A 14,437-nucleotide genomic window follows, 5' to 3' on the forward strand; every position below is an offset into this window, starting at 1 on the left:
TCCCTCCCGCATTCTTCGACGTTATGGTGCATCTGCTGGTCCATATCGTGGAGGATATCATCCAACTCGGGCCGACGTTCTTGCACAGCATGATGCCGTTCGAAAGGATGAATGGTGTCATCAAAGGATACGTTCGCAACATGTCACGTCCAGAGGGAAGCATAGCCAGGGGCTTTCTGACCGAAGAGTGCATCTCCTACTGCACGAATTATCTAGGCATCGAGAACCCCGTTGGTCTGCCCGTCAACAGGCACCTCGGCAGGCTCGCTGGATGGGGTCACCGTGAGGGTCGCCGCGAAATGCATGTCGAATTCGATGGTCGACTCGCCAACTTTGAAAGAGCAAACCTAGTCGCGCTACAACACATAGACGTGGTCGATCCTTGGGTGGTAGAGCACAAAACGTTTATTGAGAAGACGTACAATGACCAAGGCCAATAGAGGACAGACGGAGATATAATCAAAGAGCACAACTCATGTTTCACGCGTTGGTTCAAGCAGAAGCTTCTGTCGTACCCTTTACATGAGGATTCTTCCGCGGAAGAACAACTCATATTCGCCTTGTCACAGGGCGCCGAGCACAACCTGATGACGTATGAGGCGTACGACATCAACGGCTACACATTCTACACCGAGGACAAGGACATGAAGAGCAATGGTTATCAGAACTCCGGGGTAACGATGGAATCCTACACCGGTAACGACAAGGATAGATACTACGGAAGGATCGAGGAGATCTGGGAGCTGAGCTACGCTGGAGAGAAGGTCAAGATGTTCCGTGTCAGATGGGCCAAGAGCGTCATAAAAGAAGACCGGTATTTCACCACCATTGTCGTGGAATTGTCACGGCAGATGTCCTTGAACTAGGACTTAGTCGTGGAGCCATCGCAATTTGGAAGCTTGAAGGGGTTATGCGGGACAAGGAACACGAGGATTTATACTGGTTCGGCCCCTTACGGTGAAGGTAAAAGCCTACGTCCAGTTCGAGGTGTTATTGATTAGGGTTACGATCGCCAGGGAGCTAAACAGCTATGCCCGGTTCTCGATGAGGTTGTTGTCGTCCCTAAACTGCTGCCGGGTCCTCCCTTTATATAGGGAGGCTGACGCCCAGCAGCCCTTAGAGTCCCGGCCGGCTCATAAGAGCGTCCGGCTCGGACTCTGAACAATACTTGCCTTACACTACAAGCCTACTATAACAATGATTGTAACTACAGGCTTTAAGCCATATCCGGGTCTCAGCCCATCTCTGGCCCATTATCTTGACACTTAGCTCCGGGCTTCTGGCAATGACCCTTAGAATAACCCGGCCCTCCTGGCGGGTGACTCCAAGGTCTATATCCTCAACATTAGGCCCCAGATTGACTTGAGCCAGCTCGTGTCAATCTTCCACTCTGCAGACAGAAAAAATCTCCGGCTTACCATTCATGTGAAGGCCATAACCCGGAGTGACGTCATCCTCCGGACTCCGGATAATCCGCCGTGACGTCATCCTCCATTAAGTCCGTTTTTTACTCTGCCAGATCCATGCTTTTACTGTCGTTCCGAAAATCGAGGCGCCGTGAGGGGGAGATAACCACGTCGTGGCCTCCTTGAATCCCGCGCCCACTTATGACTCTGCCTTATAAATAGGCCGGCCCAACGCTCTCTTCCTCACGCTCTCCTTCTTCCTCCTCGCGCTGTCGCTCTTCTGCCCGACCTCTGCCACCGCCGCCGCCGTCGCGCCCCCGATCTTCATCAACCCGGCCGCTGCATCACCCTGACTCGGACCAGATAACGGCGGCGACCTCCACCCTTCCTCAACTCCGGTGAGTCTTCTCTGCCTTGCTAGGATAGATCTGTGGTAGGGTTCCTTCAGTTCTTCGTGTTCGTCACCATTGCCCACAAACTCGGTAGTCCTTGTCGCCACTGTAGTTGGTTGATCTTTAACCTTGCGTAGAAACACTGCGGTAGATGTTTGAAACCCATTTCATCTGCAAGAAATCCTCTTTTTACTGCATAAGAACTGTGTTCAACCTCAAGAACTTCTCCTGCCTCTGTCTTTTAGGTCTAGAAAATTTTCTCTGCTGCGACTATTTTGATCCAAAAAAGTTACGGTAGTCTGTGAAACCTGTTTTACCACACTTAGTAAAAACTGCAACCATTGAATCTCGGCGGCTTACACGTCCGGCTTAAAGAAAACACGCGCCGTAGAACTTTCCGGTTTAAGGAGAACCATGCTCTGTAGACTCTTCCGGCTTAATTGTAGTAACCCGTAGATGACCAACTTATTCTGAACGCTCCTATGGCTTAGATAACCCACCATATCTGAATACATATCATTAGTCCCCTTCATAAGCCGCCACCTTAGTTTGAACAATAGATCCCCGGCTTATAATTGACCCGGATACTTTTCTCTTTATTATAGACCACCAACCTTCACCATGCCTCCCAAGGCTCCTATCACTTGCAACTGGATGAGATCCAACGTCACTGACGAGACCCTGGCCAACTTCGCTATGTCCGGATATCTGCCCAAGAAGGAAGTGATGTCCTACCGTGCCCCTAACCCGTCAGAAGAAAGACCGCAGCTGAGGGACGGGGAGGTAGTGATCTTTGCGGACCATATGAGCCGGGGCTTCGCACCGCCCGGCTCAAAATTCTTCCGGGACGTGCTCAACTTCTTTGACCTCCGGCCTCAGGATATAGGACCCAATTCCATATCCAACATCTGCAACTTCCAAGTCTTTTGTGAAGTATATCTTGGAGAAGAACCGAGTCTGCTGCTTTTCAGAGAGCTGTTTTATCTGAACCGCCAAAATGAGTGCGCCAACGGGCCAAGCCTAGAGTTAGGCGGCATCTCCATCCAGCGACGTAGGGATTGTCTGTTTCCTTACGCAGAGCCGCCGAGCCACCCTAAGGACTGGAATATGACTTGGTTCTACTGCCAAGACACATCCCCGGCTGACGAGAATCCGCTGCCCGGCTTTCGCCCAACGCGCCTGGAACCGACTCATCCACTATCCGACAAACTGACTGCCGCGGAACGCCAGCCCCTGCTTCCAACGATCAACAAGATCAAGGCCCTGCTAGGCAACGGGCTGAACGGAATTGATCTAGTCCGGGTCTGGATCTCATGGCGGGTGATCCCATTAAGCCGCCGCCCCGGCTTAATGTGTGAGTACACCGGGCGAAAAGATGACCCGCAGAGGCACAGTCGCAATGATATTCCAGAAGACGTTGCCGAAGAAGAAACCAAGGCTCTGTTAAAAGAGAGCCTGGCAGATTGTGGAAGAACCGGGCTAGCCCCGTTCTGCAAGACCAATCCAGCCCCAGCGGTAAGCCGCTGACTTTAACCTTTCCACTTCTTTTACATGTCACCTTGCTCTGAACCATTTTAAGAGTTCATTACTGTATTTCTCAGGCTGATGACAAGTTCTGGCGGGTCAAGTATGACCATGAGGCGGCCAAGAAGGCGAGGAAGGCGAAGAAAGCCGCCAAGAAAGCCGCCCCTCGCAAAAAGGGAAGCAGACCCACTGCTTCGGAGCTGCTGCAATTAAGCGACAGCTCCGAGTCTGAGGTAACCCTTAAACCTTTAAACTCCTGCCATATTTGTCGTTTGCTGCTGTCTGCCTTATCAACATTTTGCTTATTGACAGGATGACACCGGCGCCAGTAACCCGGTGATTGAAGAGGTAACATCACTTTCCTCCGACTCGGAGCCTTTGCCGCAGCTGAAAGTCCGAAGAGTAACCCGGAAAGTAAGCTTTTCTCATCCATTAGCTCATCAAGACCCTCAATTTCTTTTGAAGCAACAGGTCCATGAAAGCCGGCGTCACACCCGGGCCCGCAAGGACGCCGACCTCTCCACCGGGTTACCCGACGCAACAAGGAAGCGTCGTACTGAGGTTTTTTCTCACCTGTACCCTTTTCATCCGTTGGCGGGTGTCATCCGTCAGCCACTCAACTCTTCTGACTCCAATTACCAGGATACCCCCCCTCTTCGGGTGACTCCATGCAGTCAAGTCTGCCGGCCTTCAAAACTGCACCCGGGTAATAATAATCTCCTTACATTATCTGTCTGTACTTACTCTTTGTATACCTAACACTTTTGTCTTCTCAGTGCCCAGGCAAAGCTCACCAAAAGAGCAAAGAAGACCAGGTCAGCCGGAGTGCCAGACTTGCCTGAACCGGAGACGACAGCTCAAGAGCCGCCAGCCGCCTCCGCCGTCGAAGCCACCATTCCCATGGACACGGCGCCTGAAGCCCCTGCCCCGACCACCAAGACAACGACCGAAGCATCAGCTAACCCGGAGGCCTCCGGCTCAGCCCCACCAGCTAACGACCCGGACGTGGTAATTACCCGGACGGAGTATGTTGAGCCGGGGAGGCCGACCGCGCTGGCCAAATGCTCCGCCAAGGGGGAGTTGCTGCAACCCCACCGGGTGAATCTGGATCTCTCCAGCTACACCGACTTAAGCATTGGAGAGCTCGTCTCAGGCTACATCAGCCAAGTTCACAAGAGCCGGGACGCCGAGATCGCTATAGTCAACCAGATCCAACAAAAATCTGAGGTAACCTTCTGCTGTCTTCTTACTTTCTGCATAGTGATCCTTGTCATTCTAGCCCCCAAGTCTATGACTTATACATGAATATGTCGTAGACTTAGATTCCGGTTTACTTAACTGAACCGGCAGTACGTAGATAGATACATTCAATATGCATTAGCCCCCAAGTGCCAAGTGTCTTTGCTTGGAAAGTGCTTGGGACTTATAGAATGACTGTTAATAACCCGGAAATATATGCAGGCTGCTGGCAAGAAATTTGAATCGGACCTTGCGGATCTCAAGAGCCGGCTAAAGACACAAGAGATGGAGACCCGGAAGGCTAACGCCAAGTTTGTCTCTAGCATCGCCGCTCAGGAGAAACTGAAGACCGAATTCGATGCTGAGCGGAAGGCCTGGGCTGAGGAGAAAGCCGCACTGGTGACCCGGGCAGAACAGGCGGAGAAGGCCCTCACTGAGAAGACCGCTGAGCTCTCCGGCCTAAAGCGCCAGGTTTCCCAAATGGTGGCTGCTATCTTCGGTAAGTCGCCGCGCCGGCTTTCATCAAGTCTGTACATGTTATGATTCATTCGTGTCACCGGCTTACCTGATCTTTATTTAAACAGGTCCCAGGAGTGCCAACCTCAACCAGAGCGTGGTCACCAAGTTAAAGGCCGTATACACCCTGGTGGAACAACTCTACACCGGGTCACAGCGCGCCTTAGCTGTGGTGGCCCTATCCAACGAGGTGCCAACCCATCTGGCCGAAGTCCTGCGCCGGCTCGCGGTTCTGCCATAGCGGATCCAGGAGCTACGCCGAGCCTCCACAAGATCCGGGGCAATTGCCGCGCTGAGCCGGGCCAAAGCATTCCTGCCGGAGCTAGACCCGGCAGACATCGCCCTGGGTTACCCAAGCCTAAAGGAAGACGGCTCCGCCTTCGACCAGAAGGACTTCGCGGCATGTGTGAAGGCTGTGCGCCCGGTGGCCACCATCATCGGGAACGACACCGACTTAACCAAGTATCAGCCGGGGTACAACACGGAGAATCAGAGGATTCCAACCCCTCGCTATGAGGCTCTTAGTCTGATTCCTCCGGCTCGCCAGCACACCTTCGCCCCCGAGATTGACCCGGCCAGGTTAATTGACGAAGAAGCCCAGTTCGAAGCTCTCAGCGGCATCAACTGGAAGTCGTCAACCTTCGAGGTCTTGGGATCAGCCGGAGCAGAAGACGAGCCGGGGACTTCGACTCAGCAGGCGTCATAAAGCGGCTGGCGGTTCACCGAACAACGCTCCACCCTTTAGACTTTGAAGGATTTTTGTAATAGCATAAGTGCAACAATTTATCTCTGCCGTGCCATCGTGCACGTAATGAATGCTGAAACCCCTTGAAGTTATTCTTTTGGTGCTCCTCCGGGTCATAGTTATCCCTTTGTCCTTCTCAACCTTAAAAAGTACCTTCAAGTATCTGCATAGAAAGGCAAATCACAAGTCTCAAGGCGGCTTACCGCCCTGAGAATCAGGTGTTTGAGATGGATAACCCGGAATACGAACCAAAAAGACTGGTCGTTAACTATACTCTGAACATAGCCGTGATAACACACTTAACGGCCTGTAAGCATACTTCCGGTTTAAATAACCCGGGTAACTTGGTTGGTACCTTAATTCGAATTTACCTGTCTTTGATGACATCCATGATGCTCAACTAACAAGATAAACCAAAATTAAACCGGCAAGTGAGACCCGGCAGCGCATACCTTGACACGATCAAAGTAGACTTGTGATAAAGTACAAAAACTTGGGGCTTCCGGTTCGAATACGACCAGAAACCCGGTCCAAAGGGGTTAAGCTAAGATTCGGATGCGATCACGTAGCCCCCAGTGGGTGTGGCGATGCCAATCAAAAGGGTATCGACAGCTATGTTCTCTTTGGTTCGAATACGACCCATGTTTGAACAGGAAGCCCCCAAGTGACTCTGAAAATTGTTTAACGACGCCGATTCGAATACGATCCACGTCGGTTCTCAGAGGGGTTATACTATGATTCAAATATGACCAAAGGCAACCTCCCAATGAGCTCGGCACTTTTGCCAATCAAATGGGTATCGACAGCTGTGTTCTCTTTGGTTCGAATACGACCCATGTTTGAACAGGAAGCCCCCAAGTGACCTTACTGCTTACGGCTAGATTCGAATACGATCATAAGCCGGATCCTCCTTTCAAATTAGCATGTAAAAAATGACACACACATAATTGGAGGAGAAAAAGGACAGAGGTCCTGCTTTATTGCTTATCATAATATATACATGTCTGAGATAAATATGTACACCACGAGAGCCAGCAGCTCAAGTGTAGTAAGGCCGAAGCTGAGCTATATTCCATGGCCGACGGGTCTCCTCCTCAGATTTACGAGAATCCTTATGTTCCCGAATATCAATGAGATAATATGACCCGTTGTGCAAGTTCTTACTGACCACAAAGGGCCCTTCCCAAGGCGGGGATAACTTGTGTGCATCAGTTTGATCCTGGATGAGCCGGAGCACAAGGTCGCCTTCCTGGAAGACCCGGGATTTGACCCGGCAGCTATGATAACGGCGCAGGTCTTGTTGGTAAATCGCTGAACGGGCTGCCGCCACATCACGTTGTTCGTCCAACAAGTCCAGAGCATCTTGGCGCGCTTGTTCATTATCCGTCTCAACATAAGCCGCCACACGAGGCGAATCATGACGGATGTCGCTGGGGAGGACTGCTTCTGCTCCATAAACCATGAAGAAAGGCGTGAAGCCAGTAGACCTGTTAGGAGTAGTGTTGATGCTCCATAAGACGGAGGGCAGCTCCTCCACCCAACAGCCCGGCGTCCATTGCAAAGGGACCAAAAGCCGGGGTTTGATGCCCTTCGGAATCTCCTGGTTAGCTCTCTCAGCTTGACCATTGGATTGAGGGTGAGCCACTGAGGAAACATCAAGTCGGATATGCTCCCGTTGACAAAATTCTTCCATAGCGCCCTTGGATAAATTGGTGCCATTGTCAGTTATGATGCTGTGCGGAAAGCCGTAGCGGAAAATCACCTTTTTCATAAATTGAACCGCCGTGGCTGCATCGCACTTGCTAACTGGCTCAGCCTCCACCCACTTCGTGAATTTGTCAACGGCCACCAAGAGGTGGGTCTTCTTATCCTTGGATCGTTTAAAAGGCCCAACCATATCAAGCCCCCAGACCGCAAAGGGCCAAGTGATTGGGATCATCCTCAACTCCTGAGCCGGCACATGAGCCCGTCGTGAGAACCTTTGGCAACCATCGCACTTACTGACCAAGTCCTCTGCATCAGCATGAGCCGTCAGCCAATAAAAACCATGACGGAAAGCCTTGGCTACAAGAGATTTTGAACCGGCATGATGGCCACAATCCCCCTCATGGATCTCGCGCAAGATCTCTTGACCTTCCTCAGGGGAGATACAACGCTGAAATGCCCCTAAAACATTGATGTAACTCGCCATCAATGACAACCATTGACTTAGCCCGCCGGGTTACTTGCCTGGCCAGAGTTTCATCCTCAGGCAACTCCCCCCGGGTTATATAAGCCAAATATGGCATTGTCCAGTCTGGTATGACATGAAGAGCCACCACCAGTCGTGCCTCCGGGTCAGGGATAGCCAAGTCCTCTTCTGTAGGCAACTTAACCGAGGGGTTATACAAGACATCCAAGAAAATGTTAGGCGGCACCGGCTTTCGCTGAGAGCCTAACCGGCTTAAAGCATCAGCCGCCTCATTTTTCCTGCAATCAATGTGCTCCACTTGGTATCCCTGAAAATGCCCAGCAATAGCATCAACCTCGCGACGATAAGCCGCCATGAGAGGATCCTTAGAATCCCGGGTGCCTGACACTTGTTGAGCCACCAAATCTGAGTCCCCAAAGCACCTTACTCGGCTTAAGCTCATCTCCTTAGCCACCCGAAGACCGTGGAGCAAAGCTTCGTATTCAGCCGCATTGTTAGTGCAAGGAAACATCAACCGTAGCACGTAATGGAACTTGTCACCTTTTGGGGAAGCCAATACAACACCAGCTCCCGAGCCCTCCAACTGTCTGGACCCGTCGAAGTGGATAGTCCAATAAGTGTTATCCGGCTTTTGCTCAGGCACTTGAGACTCCGTCCAATCATTGATGAAATCCACCAAAGCCTGAGATTTAACAGCAGTGCGCGGCACATATTTGAGGCCGTGAGGTCCAAGTTCTATAGCCCACTTAGCGATTCTCCCTGTAGCCTCTCTGTTCTGGATAATATCACCAAGGGGGGCAGAACTGACCACAGTGATGGGATGACCCTGAAAATAATGTTTGAGCTTCCGGCTTGCCATGAACACACCGTATACAAGCTTCTGCCAATGCGGGTACCGCTGCTTGGACTCAATGAGCACCTCGCTAACATAATACGCCGGCCGCTGAACCGGATGCTCCTTACCCGCCTCCTTGCGCTCCACTACAATAGCCACGCTGACGGCTCGTGCATTTGCCGCTAAATACAGTAGCAAGGGCTCCTTATCAACCGGAGCAGCAAGGACGGGGGGCTCTGCCAGTTGCTTTCTCAAATCCTCGAAAGCGGTATTGGCTGCATCATTCCAGATAAAGCTATCAGTCTTCTTCATCAACTGATAAAGGGGCATAGCCTTCTCACCCAAACGGCTTATTAACCGGCTTAAAGCAGCAATGCGACCCGCCAAACGCTGAACGTCATTTATACATGCCGGCTTAGCCAGGGAGGTGATAGCCTTGATCTTCTCCGGGTTAGCCTCAATGCCTCTGTCAGAAACCAAGAAGCCCAATAGTTTGCCTGCAGGAACACCAAAAACACACTTGGCCGGGTTAAGCATCATCTTGTAGACTCGGAGATTATCGAAGGTTTCCCTTAAGTCATCTATCAGGGTTTCCTCCTTGATGGATTTAACCAAAATATCATCCACGTAGGCGTGAACATTGCGCCCGATCTGTTTATGAAGACAATTCTGCACACAACGCTGGTAAGTCGCCTGTGCACACTTGAGTCCAAAAGGCATAGACACATAGCAGAAGGCTCCAAAGGGAGTGATGAACGCCGTCTTCTCCTGGTCCTTAACTGCCATCTTAATCTGATGATACCCGGAATAGGCATCCAAGAAACTTAAGCGTGCACAACCTGCCGTAGCATCAATGATTTGATCAATACGGGGGAGAGCAAAAGGATCAGCCGGGCACGCCTTGTTCAAGTCCGTGTAGTCCACACACATCCGCCAGGTGCCGTTCTTCTTGAGTACGAGCACCGGGTTAGCCAACCACTCCGGGTGAAAAACCTCAACAATGAACCCGGCCGCCAAGAGCCGGGCCACTTCTTCGCCGATAGCTTTCCGCCTTTCCTCGTTAAACCGTCGAAGGAACTGTCTGACCGGCTTAAATTTTGGATCAATATTGAGAGTGTGCTCAGCGAGTTCTCTAGGTACACCTGGCATGTCAGAAGGTTTCCATGCGAAGATGTCCCTGTTCTCACGGATGAACTCGATGAGCGCGCTTTCCTATTTTGGGTCCAGATTTGCACTAATGCTAAACTGCTGAGACGAGTCACCTGGAACAAAATCAACAAGTTTAGTCTCATCAGCTGATTTAAATTTCATTGCTGGTTCATTCTCTGTGGTTGGCTTTTTCAGAGAGGTCATATCTGTTGGGTTAACATTGTCTTTATAAAATTTCAACTCTTCTGTGGCACAAACAGACTCTGCATAAGCTGCGTCACCTTCCTCACACTCCAGAGCCACTTTCCGGCTGCCGTGAACCGTAATGGTCCCGTTGTGACCCGGCATCTTGAGCTGTAAGTACACATAACACGGCCGTGCCATGAACTTGGCGTAAGCCGGCCGTCCAAATATAGCGTGGTATGGACTTCTTATCTTGACCACCTCAAAGGTCAACTTCTCCACCCTGTAGTTGTTCTCATCACCAAAAGCCACTTCCAGTTCGATCTTGCCAACTGGATAAGCCGACTTACCAGGTACCACACCATGGAAGATAGTATTTGACTGGCTGAGGTTCTTATCGACTAGCCCCATACGATGGAAAGTCTCATAATAGAGGATGTTGATGCTGCTGCCTCCATCCATGAGTACTTTTGTGAACTTATAACCTCCCACCTGGGGAGCCACCACTAAGGCCAGGTGGCCCGGGTTATCCACCCGGGGGGGTGATCCTCCCTACTCCACACTATGGGCTACTCAGACCACCGTAAGTAGCGTGGAACCGCCGGCTCAACAGCATTAACCGCCCTCTTGTGAAGCTTCTCGTCTCGTTTGCACAAGCTAGTGGTGAACACGTGATACTGTCCACCGCTAAGCTGCTTTGGGTTGGTCTGATAACCCCCCTGCTGCTGTTGATGACCCTGACCAGACTGCTGATTAAAGCCCCCTTGACCGTTCTGAGGACCGGAATTTGAACCGCCGCCCGGGCCATGAAAGCCGCCGGCGCCTGAGCCGCCACCCGGACCATTGTAGTTTTTAAAGGCCTTCATGGTAGCACAATCCTTCCACAGATGAGTCGCTGGCTTCTCTCTAGAGCCGTGTCTCGGACAAGGTTCGTTCAACAGCTGCTCCAGAGAAGGTCCTGACCCGCCGCCTCGGGGAGGGGGCCTCCCCTTGCGTCGCTGGTTATTACCTTGAGAGTTGGTGTTGGCCACAAACTCTAGGCTGCCATCGGCCTTGCGCTTGCCTCCTCCTTGGTTCCCCGGGTTAAACTGAGGACCCTTGCCATTGCCGTTCTTCTTTCCCTTCCCTGCCCTTTCATCATCTGAAGGGGGATCCTTGGTACCATCAGAATCGGCGTACTTGACAAGAGCCGCCATTAGTGTACCCATATCAGTGCAGTCCCGTTTAAGCCGCCCAAGTTTCATCTTTAGGGGCACAAAGCGACAGTTTTGTTCCAACATTAAGACTGCAGAGCCGGCATCCATCTTATCCGATGAATGTATGATCTCCTTGACCCGGCGAACCCAATGGGTCGTGGATTCACCTTCTTGCTGCTTACAGTTAGTCAAATCCACAATTGACATAGATTGCCTGCAGGTATCTTTGAAGTTTTGAATGAACCGGGCTTTCAGCTCAGCCCAAGACCCAATGGAGTTTGGTGGTAGCCCTTTTAACCACGTGCGGGCAGTTCCATCTAACATCATGGTAAAATATTTGGCCATGGCCGCCTCACTGACCTCTAGCAATTCCATAGCCATCTCATAACTCTCAATCCAGGCGGCAGGCTGTAAGTCTGCTGTATAGTTAGGCACCTTCCGAGGGCCCTTGAAGTCCTTAGGTAGACGTTCATTGCGGATGGCTGGCACCAAACAAGGGACACCCCCAGTCCTAGTAGAAATTCCCACATCAACGGACGTCGTTGGATACGCCGGGGGGGTCTGGTAAGCCGTCAATTGAGGCGCCTGCTCCGCCTCTCGCCGCGCTTGGTCTGCTGAGTAGAAGGCTCCAATATGAGCCGGGCCATGGCCAGGGGGCGGGTCATGGCGTCGGACATTGCTTGAGCCGGTTGCTGAGACCATGTGCCGGCTGTAACTCGGGCTCTGGCCTGGGCGAGGAGTTGAGTGGATCCTGTCCCGGCTGTAGGAGTACGCCTCTTGCTGCACCAGAGCCGTCTGCAGGAGTTCCCTGACCCGGCGGGTTTCGATGGCCGCCGGGGAGTCGCCGTCCACGGGGAGAGCCGCCAGTCGTGCTGCCGCCGCCACCATGTTCTCCAGCGGGTTATCATAGTGACCCGGGGGTATTGGCACATACTGAGGCGGGGGAGGGGGCACCTGGGGAGGCCCCATCACCCGTGGCTGAATAAGGGGTCCCGACCCGGGCGCAATGATCCCTGGCGGGTTACTAGACCCTACACCCGGCGTGTTGAAGAGATTGCGTGGATCGTAAACCGGCGGGAGTCGAGACTGGGCCTTTTGATGCCTCCTTCTCATGACCTCGTTGGCCGCGTTTTGATCCATCGTGAGTTGTAAGGACTGCGCCTGAATCAACTGAGTCCGGGCGTCGAGAGCTGCCCGCTCCGCAGCCAGCCTGATCCCTTCCGCTGCCAGATCCTCTTTAGCCTTTATCAGATCCAATTTCAACTATGCCACCTCCGCATCATGCTGGGCTTGATCCGCCGGGTCGACCGCGGCAGTTAACAGGGCCGTCATCTTGTCCGTGAGATCCATCAGCACCTGAGCCGGGGAAGGCACCGGGTTTCCCGATCCGGCAGCGGGGTTCTGAACAGGCTGCGCACCGGCCATAAAAACTCCAACCTGATTTGGCGGTTCAAAAAGGTCCGGAATACTGTCGCCGTCGGAACAGCCCATGAACCTGCCCTCTTGAAGTTGGTACAATGAGTTCGATTCATCAGTGGCCGACTCGCCGTCAGAGCCGGCGGCCGCCTCATCACCAGACCCGGATGGATCAGAGGGTCCTCCATGGATGCATCCCACAAAGGCGCGCCTTAAGGCAGGCCGGGCCCGGGCGGGTCGTGCGCGCTGAGCCGTTTCGATGAGATCGGTGCAGAGATCCGGCTCGGGGCCTGGCTCACCAATCTTGCTAATGAAGACATGAATTCCGCCGAAGGGGACCCGGTACCCGTACCCAATTGAGTCGGCGTCGGGGCCCCAGTCCTCGTCGTCGATGTAGAGCTTGCCGCGACGACTCTTGGTCATCCGGCCTACGGCGTATCCCTTGAGCCCTTCGAAGCGGCCCTTCAAGAACTCAAATCCGCCGTGCGCTGGCCCCACGGTGGGCGCCAACTGTCGTGGAATTGTCACGGCAGATGTCCTTGAACTAGGACTTAGTCGTGGAGCCATCGCAATTTGGAAGCTTGAAGGGGTTATGCGGGACAAGGAACACGAGGATTTATACTGGTTCGGCCCCTTACGGTGAAGGTAAAAGCCTACGTCCAGTTCGAGGTGTTATTGATTAGGGTTACGATCGCCAGGGAGCTAAACAGCTATGCCCGGTTCTCGATGAGGTTGTTGTCGTCCCTAAACCGCTGCCGGGTCCTCCCTTTATATAGGGAGGCTGACGCCCAGCAGCCCTTAGAGTCCCGGCCGGCTCATAAGAGCGTCCGGCTCGGACTCTGAACAATACTTGCCTTACACTACAAGCCTACTATAACAATGATTGTAACTACAGGCTTTAAGCCATATCCGAGTCTCAGCCCATCTCTGGCCCATTATCTTGACACTTAGCTCCGGGCTTCTGGCAATGACCCTTAGAATAACCCGGCCCTCCTGGCGGGTGACTCCAAGGTCTATATCCTCAACAACCATGGTTATACCCGAAGCCAAATCCAAGACCGCAGGCGCGAACGTCACCGCGAAAAATGAGCCATGGGTACTGGCTTCCCAAGTGGACCAATGCTTCTTCATTACCGACCCATCAAAGCCCAGTCGTGTTGTCGTGAGGAGAGGCAAAAGGAAGATCATCGGAATGGATGGAGTCGCCAATGAGCAAGACTTCGACAAGTACGGCGACCCGAAGATGGAACATGACGACGACGATGAAGTATTAGCATACACCACAAGAACAAGCAGGACCACCCTACCTAAAGGACATCTGTTCAAGAGAAGAACTCCATTTACGAAAAATAAGGGCAAGAAAATTGTGAACAGATAGCTAGCTAAGATCGATTGTATTTAAATTGTAGCCTTCATTTCTCGATTGTATTTCATGGGCACCATCTCCCCCGCTCCACCGGCCGCCGCCGCCGACCCCCCGCACCCTCCCCCACTCCACCGCCGCCGACGACCCACCGCACCCTCCCCCGCTCCACCGGCCGTCGCCGACGACCCCCCGCACCCTCTCCCCCGCACCCTCCCCGGCCCGCTCCACCGTCACAAATGAATGCAACTAAATTTGCAAAAAAAAGCAAATTTGATTATA

Source organism: Triticum aestivum, chromosome 7D, assembly GCF_018294505.1.
Source record: "Triticum aestivum cultivar Chinese Spring chromosome 7D, IWGSC CS RefSeq v2.1, whole genome shotgun sequence".
In the NCBI taxonomy this organism is placed as follows: Eukaryota; Viridiplantae; Streptophyta; class Magnoliopsida; order Poales; family Poaceae; genus Triticum; species Triticum aestivum.